Source organism: Castor canadensis, chromosome 5 (genome assembly GCF_047511655.1).
Source record: "Castor canadensis chromosome 5, mCasCan1.hap1v2, whole genome shotgun sequence".
NCBI lineage: Eukaryota > Metazoa > Chordata > Mammalia > Rodentia > Castoridae > Castor > Castor canadensis.
The window spans coordinates 114,232,559-114,242,786 of NC_133390.1; the positions used below are offsets into that span (position 1 = coordinate 114,232,559).

At 37.7% G+C, this 10,228-nt stretch overlaps 1 pseudogene; it reads left to right on the forward strand.

The window, feature by feature from the left end:
* Positions 1 to 4,113: 4,113 nt before the first annotated feature.
* Positions 4,114 to 4,450, forward strand: LOC141423470 (synaptophysin-like protein 1 pseudogene; annotated as a pseudogene).
* The last annotated feature ends 5,778 nt before the right edge of the window (positions 4,451 to 10,228 follow it).

The window sequence follows — 10,228 nt, forward strand, 5'->3', positions numbered from 1 at the left end:
AGGGGTTGAGAGCAGGGAGTGTGTCTTGGAACCATTCCATTTTATTGCCAAAAGCAGGGAACTGCTTTCCAGGTCAGGGTGTTGATGGACCAGAAAGTTCAGGAAAATCCTAGTAGAGTGACCCTTGGTCTTTTGCTTCCTCAAAAACTTGTTTCTGGAAACTTCCCCATAGGGCAGTATTGTAATTAGTCAGATTGAGGTCAGAAAGGTCTCTTTCTTCTTTCCTATGCTGGTCCCCACACATGTAAGGATAACTACATGTGGATCCACTGTCCTTGCCTCATTGATACACACTGGATAGGTTCTCCCTTACCTTTTTAAAAAATTTTTGGTGGTAGTGGGATTTGAAGCCAGGGTCCCCAGCTTGCTGACCAGATGCTCTACCACTTGAACCACACCCTAGACTTTTTTGCTTTGGTTGTTTTTCAGGTAGGGTTTAGCATTTTGGGTCCAGGCTGGCCTCAAACCACAATGCTCCTGATCTCTGCCTCCTGAGTAGCTGATATTACAAGCATAAGCCACATTGCTCAGCCAAGGCTCCTTTTTTCTATGTCCTGTTGTCTTGTTATGTTTGATTGTTTGTAAAATGCACAAGTTTTTCTGCTCATGTGGCCTTGAAAATTAGGCCAGGCTCAGAGCTAAAAATGTGATCGAGTGATCAGGTGAATTGTGTGAGGGCTGGCCAGAGGGGAAGCATGGGTTTTGAAGGCAGTGAGCTGTAACCCTCAAGGGAAAAAGCTACTGGAGTGTTGGAATACAGGAGTTAAAACATTTCAGGCTTCTTCTTGCTGACCACAGAGATGTTCCGTGTGTCTGCAGAACACTGCTGTGCCATCAAGATGGTGGATGGTCTCCACAGGAGCCTCTGTGGTGGAAGGCCAAGCAGGCAGTCAACATGGACTCTGGCAGTATTTCTGCTACTCTGGGTTGATGGAGTACAGTGATGGCAAGTTAACAACTTCTCTTTAGGAAAAGGAAGAAAAAGGAAACATCACAGGTACTTAAAGTTACATCTATATCCATAAGATATGGTCCAACTCTGCAGGAAACAAATCTATGGAATTCTTTTTTAATATATAGATTTTAAGTAGATCTTGAAACCCTGGGGAGAGAAAAGGGTTCACATAAGATTTGAGATCCCTCCCTAAGAATTCTTTCTTTTTGTTCTTTTCTTTTTTTTTTTTTTTTTGTTGTAAAGGCTGCCTCAAATTCTTAGGCTCAACCTCTCGAGTAGCAAGGACTCACACACCTCTTAAAATGAGGATCTGGTCCTATTCATGACCCTAGAGAAAACTCTTTAATGGCATCCATGGCCCACAGAATGAAATCCAGATTCTTCTTCTTTGGAACTTGAAGCCTGTTGTTTGCGGGTTTTGTCTGACACCTCCACTTTGCCTGTGGCCTCTGCTCCTTAGGGACATTGCCCTCCAGTTGCCGGGCACCCAGGGTCTCCTGACCCAGCACACTCCCCAGTGTCATGATTCTTGCTGCTCCTGTGGAGGGTCCAGCACCTACTCTGCCCAGGAAGCTCCTTGACCTACTGTGCTTTCTCAAGGCATACTTCTGGGATTCCTTTCCTGACCCGCTCCTGTCTCCTATCACAGTTGAGGAATTCCTTGTTGCCTCCAGTGCTATGAACTCTTTGGAGCTGGGGAGTAAGGCCATGATAGTAGGTAAGTCAGGCTCAGATACCTGCTCTACCATGTGGGTGATTGTTGAACAATGGTTTCATCTTTCTCAATCTTGGTTCTCACCTAGCAGTCAGTTCCTTATCTTGGATGAGTAATTGCTGTACTTAGGAAGTGCTTGGCACCTTCTTCTATCCCAAGGAAGAGCTCTTGTGAGTGGTTGCTGTCCCCAGGGCCCAGCTAAGGGCTAGTTGTGAAGGTGCCCAGAGGGGTTACTGAGTTGACGTAACTGATATAAGAGGGCTGCGTGCATTTGGTGAGTCTGCAGTTCTGTGTTATGAAACTCTGTAATAAAGGAGACTTGCTTCTATCCAGGTCATTTTTCTGCTCTCCACTGAGTTCCCCAGTGCTCTCCTGGTAGCACTTAGAGCCTCTGGTTGTGGTCCTGGTCCTGAACACCACAGTGCTCTGGTCCAGGCTACCTGTCTCGTTGGGGTTGGTGGTGGAGAGTGAGAGCCTCAATGCCAGGCTTAATGGGGTCAAAATGAAGGGAGGGCTTTCTTGTTAGACTTACACCTGCATCATCCAGCATGGTTGCCATCAGCCAGATGTGGTTTTTGAGCATTTGAAATGTGACTAGTTTGTATTAGGACAGTCCATAATTATAAAACATATACTGGATTTCAATGGCAAAGTACTAAAAAAAAGAATGGAAACTCAATCATTATTATGTTGATTGCATGCTGAAATGATGTTTTGAATATATTGAGTTAAATAAAATCTATTAAAGCTAAAAAACTTATAATTTTCGTTTCCTAATTATAGCCCTATGTTGCCACAAATGTCTGTCATAATGATCTGTAAGACAACCCCAAGTCCAAGACACGTTCTTTTACTTTGAATGGCTCAGAACCCTTGGTATGGCAGGGTTCTTTCATTAATGTATTCACCTTTTTTCCCAATTTATAGTCAAAAAATTCCTACTACTGTAAAGCTCAGAATAAGTAAATATGAATCAGGCACACTGACTCACACCTGTAATCCCAGCTACCCTGGAGGCAGACCATCCGGGGCAAAAATGTTAAGTGAGACATCAGCTTTACAACTAAACAGGACCTAGCTGGTCATGCCTGTGATCCCAGCCACCAGGGAGGCACAGGAAGAAGGACTGTGGTCTGAAGCCAACGCCTTAAGACTGTTTCTGAAAAATAACTAAAGCAAAAAAGGGCTGGGGTCATAGCTCAAGACGTAGAGCTCCTGATCCAAGATGGTGATGGAGACAGAGCTGCAGACTTTGTGAGCTCCTGCCTGGCACGAGGGAGGCCCTGAGCCAAGCCCTGGTACCTCCAAGAAAGAAAGGAAAAGGAAAGAGTAAGTAAATATAAAACACAAGACCATGTAGCAAGCGAGTGAAGGAGCCAGAACAAAGACGGTATGACCTTTCTGTTACTCATTACCATGCACGGCTATTACTCCCATAACATTACAGCTTGAATAAAATTAGATTAATTTAAAAGAACTTCATCATCACTCTTTAAAGCTAGTCTGAAATCTGACCTGACTTTAATCATGGAAATGACTGAACTTTATTAATATTGCATCGTACAAGTGAGCATTTATTATGCATAACATTTCATAGCTTTGCTCTTTTGGAAAAATTTTAAACCTCCCTTGGAGTTATTTACTTAAGGCAGATGGTATTTTCTGCCCTTTATTTTGAGTAAAAGATTATTTGATCTAAGGTAATGAGAAGTATCCCTGTGAAGCTTAAAACCTTATTTTCCCTAAGATAGAGGCGTATATCAGAGGCACTTACAATACTACAGATTTTTTTTTATAAAATAGCTTGTGCTGTCTTATAAAACCAACATATATTTATCTGTTGGTTAAATGCTAGGTAAATTAATGAAATGAAATGTGTTGGCTACTAAACAGAAATAAACTCATGGAATCTTGAGTTTTTCAACTTTTACTTTTAGAAACTGAAATTTTCCTAGGTTTAAATTGAATTCATAGTGTTGATTAATGTTTGAAATAGTACCTAAGAAAAGAAGTACTAAATTAATTTACTCTTTAAGTATTTGCTAAATGGATGAATTGTTTGAATATTTCCTTGCTACAACTGTGTTAAATTCTTCTTTATTTGTTAAATTCTAATTAGTTTTAATTCTAGCTTTACATTTAATAGTAGAATACAATGTCTACAAAACATATTATAAATCATCTATTCAGAATATTAATTTTCTTTTTTGTTGTTTCTTTCATTTTTATTAGTATGTATTTGTTGTATAAAAGGTTTCCCATGTTGAGGCAGACATGATTTTGGTCACCTCCATTGTGATAAAAATTGGAAAATCCTATCCTTATAGATCACCCTCTGGACAAGTGTGGGTTAGGTTGCAGTCTCTGTCTTCCCATTCTACCTTTCTGCTAATCCTCTTTGTAGCTTGCATGAACATACATGGGGAGACCTGGAAAACTTCCCATGACTGACTTTGTTGTTATTCTGGTTGCTACTTTTTGTGATTAGTGACCATTTCATCCTGGTCACTAAAGCTCTTGCAAATATTAAAATAGCTACCAGTCACAGTATCGCTTAGGAAGCTAGGCCTTTAAAAGCACCCAGGAGACATGTATTATTCTGCACTCGTGACCAGTTAAGGATTCCTAAAGTTGTCTGTGATTTTTGGTTTTCTGAATATGATACCTGGGGAGGACATGTTTGGTTTGTGTACCAACAGATCAACTGACACAGTCCATCAAGTACTCCTGCTTCCCATAGCCAGGTTGGTATTCCACTTTTGCCAGAATATAACTTATGAGAGAAACTCACTTAAGATGTAAATGCCTATGGCCATACATGATGGTGCATACCCATAATCCCAGCTCTTGGGAAGCTGAGGCAGAAGCATGGTAAATTGAAGGTCAACCTGGGTTACATACTGATTGGTGTCATGAGAGAGGATGACACAACTCAGAAGTCACTGGGCTAGGCAATATTTACTTCTGCAGAAGGAGGTGCCACCAACGAAGAGTGCAGTAAGCAAGCACACTGGGTGAGAAGTCCAGTCAAGTTTTATCTCTAATGCAAGTCTGCCCTTCACTTGATTGAGTGGGTTTCAGGTTCACAATCTTCACGATTGGCTAATTTGAAAAGGGAGCAAGTGGGGCAAGGGAACTTGGAGCAGAGAGAGCAAAGATTTACTTGAACAATAGTTGCCTTAAGCAAGCAGTTTTTGAAACTAGGGCACCTGGTGATAACAGGTACTTGCTTAGCTAAAAAGAATGGCCTTTGTTCAAAACAGGAATTTACAGGGTTAAGTGACATCTCACAAGGCATACAGGCAACAATTTGGGGAAATTAAGTTGAATGTGTACAATGATAATATACTAGACATAACCCCTTTGACAGAAAAGACCTGACTTTCATTGATTCTCATGTTTTGTGTGTGACTTTACTATGACTTGTTGCCAGCATCGTGAGAAGCATTGTTTCTAATAAAAGTAATGACTTTTTCAATAAATTGGTCAGTTTAAAATTTTGCTGCTTTTAAAAAGAAAGTTTGTTTCCTAGAAATTTGAGATATAATTCCATCCTTGCATATAAATTTGAAAGCCTATTGTAAGATGACATATATTCTTAAATGCACAATAATTTCTTCACTAAAGTGTTTTCCTTCCAAAGTATTTACAAGTTAAGCCCTAATATATAGCTTTACTCAGAAGCAAATAACAGAAAGAAAATCTTTATTTTGAATGTTTACTACTACAAAAGTTTGTGCAACTCATATACCTATTACCTGTCTTTGTGCAAGAAAATCTTCTTACCTAAATTATATTTAGTTTATTTAATTTTTCTTTTTTCACTTTTTCTTTACTTTTGAGGCATTGGGACTGGACACAGTACATACAAGGCATTACTCTAAACTACATTCAGAAAAATATTATTAGCTAGAAATTGTGTCTGAACATTGCTCATGTGTTATCATTATAAAGTGCAAAGGATGGTATGTGCTTTACTTCCGTTTTTTGAAGGACTGATAGTACTTATGAGGTGTGCTAAAATTATTTGGGACAAAGCTTTGGAAATTCCTAATAGATGAGTGGTTAATTCAGTAATTCCGTCACATGAAGTGTGAACCCCCATGATGCTGTTTGTTTGCTAGATTCGCTGTGAACGTAGAAAGAAGATGGCTCAACTAAGGATTTTGAGAAGCAGGGCCATTTTTTCTGCCCTTTGTTGCTTATGCTATTTAAGTGCAGGCTGATCTCTTATTTCCTTGTAAGTAAACTATTCAGAAATATTAAAAACACTTAAGAATGCTTCTATTTTTGAAATTTTTCATTTTGAAATTTATTTTTATTTTGAAATTTACAGTCACTGAAGTTGCCATTTTGAGCTTAGTATTGACATTGTGAAAATAAATGCAATTAATATTTTGTTTTTCTTAATATCTATTCTTATTTTACTAATGGATGATTAAGGAATTATGCATTAGACAGAAATAAAACTAAGAGAGCTATATTATGGGTACATACTCTTTGCACGCACATTAGGGGTAGACTTTGAATACAAAACTTATTCACATTTTTCTTCCTGATCTTTTTTTTCTTTATTGTTGGGCTGGGTGGGAGTACATTGTGGCATTTACAAAGGTTCTTACAATGTATCAAACATCTCATATTTGAATTCACCCCCTCCACTGCTCTTTCATCCCCCTCCCTGATTCCTAGAACAGTTTCAACAGGTATTATTTTTGCATTTACATACATGTGCACACATTACTTGCACTGTATTCATCATCTTATTCCCCTTCCCTGTCACCTTGCCCCCCCACCAATGCCAACACGTCCCCCTCCCCCCTCCCCACAACAGGACCTGTTCTGCCCTCCTGTTCTCCGATTTTGTAGAAGAAACAACATAAAAGATAAAAGAAAACATGACATTTTTCCTAGTTTGAGATAAGGATAGCTACACTGGGAGTTTCCATGCAACGTTTCCACACATATATGTATTACAACCCCAATTGGTTCATCTTCTCTAATCCTCTTTACTCCTCCCTAGTCTCCATTCCAAAGTGGCCCCAACCAATATAAGATTTCTATATTCATTCCTGTACAAAAACCACATCAACCACATTCAAGTTTTTAATTTCCTTCCCTTGCCATATCCCTCCCTTTCACGGCCTCCCGTTAGTGTGAGCCATGTCCCTTAATATTGCTGCATTTGTTTTAGGTCTACAATCCGCATATGAGAGAGAACATGCAGCTTTTGGCCTTCTGAGCCTGGCTAATTTTGTTTAAGATGATGATCTCTAGTTCTACCCATTTACCTGCAAATGACAAAATTTCATTCTTCTTTGTGGCTGAGTGAAATTCCATTGTGTATAAGTACCATCTTTTCTTAATCCATTCATCAGTAGTGGAGCATCTTGGCTGCTTCCATAGCTTGGCTATTGTGAATAGTGCTGCAAAAAACATGGGTGTGCAAGTGCCTTTGGAGTAACCTGAGTCACATTCCTTTGGGTATATCCCTAGGAGTGGTATTGCTAGATTATATGGCAGATCTATTTTTAGTTTTTTGAGGAACCTCCATACTGTTTTTATATTGATTGTACTAGCTTACTTTCCCATCAGCAGTGTATGAGGATTCCTTTTTCCCTGCATCCTCACCAACACTTGCTGTTGTTTGTGTTTTTGATGATAGCTATTCTAACAGGAGTGTGGTAGAATCTTAGTGTAGTTTTGATTTCCATTTCCTTTATAGCCAGGGATGGTGAGCAATTTTTCATGTGTTTTTTGCCATTTGGACTTCTTCCTTTGAAAAGGCTCTGTTCAGTTCATTTGCCCATTTCTTCATTGGGTTATTGATTTTTTGCAAGTTTAGTTTTTTGAGCTCCCTATATATTTTGGTTATCAGTCTCTTGTCTGATGTATACCTGGCAAAGATTTTCTTCCATTCTGTGGGTGGCTTCATCAATTTACAGACCATTTCTTTTGTAGTGCAGAAGCTTTTTAATTTCATGTAGTCCCATTTGTCCATCCTTTGTCTTAGTTGCTAAGCCACTTGAGTTCTATTGAGGATGTCCTTGCCTATGCCTATTGCTTCCTCTACTAGCTTCAAGGTTTCAGGTCTTATATTAAGGCCTTTAATCCACTCTGAGTTGATACTTATATGAGGTGACAAACATGGATCTAGTTTCAGTTTTTTTCAGGCAGATAATCAGTTTTCCTAGCAACATTTATTGAAGAGGCTGTTTTTTTCTCCATCATATGTTTTTTGCACCTTTGTCAAAAATTAAGTGGGTGCTGCTGCATGGATTCATAACTGGATTATATTCTGTTCCACTGCCCTTCATATCTGTTTTTGTGCCAGTACCATGCTGTATTTATTGCTGTGGCTTTGTAGTATAGTTTGAAGTTTGGTATTATGATACCTCCAGCATTGCTGTTTTTGCTCAGTATTGCCTTGGCTATTCAGTTTTTTGTGCTTTCAAATGAACTTTAGGGTAGATTTTTCAATCTCTGTAATGAATGTCATTGAAAGTTTGATGGGAATTGAGTTGAACATGTGGATTGATTTTGGTAGTATAGCCATTTTTACTATGTTGATTCTACCAATCCATGAGCACGGGAGATCTTTCCATCTTCTGTAGTCTTCTTCAATTTCGTTCTTGAATGGTTTGTAGTTTTCCTTGTAGAGGCCACTCACATACTTTGTTATGTTTATTCTTAGATATTTGATTTTTTTGAGGCTATTGTAAATGGAATTATTTTCTTATATTCTTTTTCTATCTGCTCATTGTTGGTGTATAAAAAAGCAATTGACTTTTGTAAATTGATTTGTAACCTGCTACTTTGCTGAAGTTGTTTATAGTGTCTAGGAGTTTGTGGAGGTTTTTGAGTCATGTCATCTGCGAATAGGGATAGTTTGACTTCTTCCTTACCTATTTATGTTCTTTTTATTTTTTCTTCCTGCCTTATTTCTCTGACTAAGAATTCCAGGACTATGTTGAATAGGAGTGGGGAAAGTGGGCACCCTTATCTTGTTTCTGAACTTAGGGGAAATGGTTTCAGTTTTCCCCCATTAAGTATGATGTTGGCTATATAGGTTTGCATATATGGCCTTTATTATATTGAGGTACATTTCTTCTATTCCTAGTTTCATCAGCACTTTTATCATAAAAGGATGTTGAATTTTATTGCAGGGTTTTTCTGTATCTATTGAGATGATCAGGTGGTCATAAAATGAGTTGGGCAGTGCTCCTTCCCTTTCTATTTTGTGGAAGAGTTTAAGGAGAGCTGGTGTTAGTTCTTCTTTCAAGGTCTGGTAGAGTTCAGTGGGGAATGTCAGGTCCTGGGCTTCATTTTGGAGAGATAATTGCTGCTTTAATTTCATTGTGGTTATAGATCTTCCTAATCTTTTTATTTACAGAGTCCAGGTTTCCTATTTTTACACCATGACTGTTTATTTGTGAGGCATATCTTGCTATTGTCTTATTTTTGTTGATTTTTCTCATGTCAAGAATTGTCAATATGAGAAGTATATCTTTTATGCAACTGATTCACTAAAGAAGCTGAAGGAAAAATAAGGCTTAAAAAACCTAAAAATAATTTGTCTGAAGTTAGAGTCCTCAGACTAGAATCAAAGTCTTCTTAAATGTTGAAACAATGAGGTTGGGAGGTATATTGGAAAGGCAAGACCAGGCATTAGAAATCTTGGGTTTCAGTCCCCATTTTGCCATTAAATGATGAAATTCTTGGATGTCTTTTTAAATGGTGCAGTACAAAGGTGTTACTTACTTTCTGACACTTACTAGACAATCAATAAGTGTGTGAAGAATGGCTGTACAAATGTCAGTCTTCCCTGTGTAACCTTGAGAAATTCACTTAAACCTAGAATTCAATTTCCCCAAAGAAAATGAAATTACTTCAAAGCTTGGTAAGTCTATATAATTTGATCATCACTACAGTTTTTTTTCACTTCAGTGGCTCATTTTCATCTTAAATATCATAATAATAAGATATTAAAATTGTCTTTTAAATTCTAATATAAATCAGATGAGTTTTTAACAGTTTCACTATGTCTTCTAAATTTAAGAGTTATGTTTCTTTCATTAGCACCACATGCTTGCTGGTTCATTTTTATGTTCATAATTATACTTGAAATTAAATAGCATTGAATTCATGTATGATTTGAAGGAATATTTTCTTTAGTTATTCATTTAGTCATATTTCAAGATAATTTTATTGATGATTATGAAGATTAGTTTAAATAAATGTGGTATAAAAATATATTTATTTTCAATATTAGGAAACTCTAGTTTCAATTTCTGGACAACCGGAATCAAGACAATCAGACTGAGTCACATAATTTTTAATATCCAGTATCCTTGGAACAAGATAGTCATGTCAGTACCCTGTATAGGTGGTCCTTTGAAAATGTTGTTTTGGCAGTAAGATATTAAGTCTAACTTTAGGACAAAAGCTTTCTAAGTACTTCTTCAGTTTTAAAATTTTACAAGGTCATAGTTACCTAACTAAGCTACAAGTATTTCAATTAATCAATGTTTATAACAATTCTACTCATCATGAGTCTA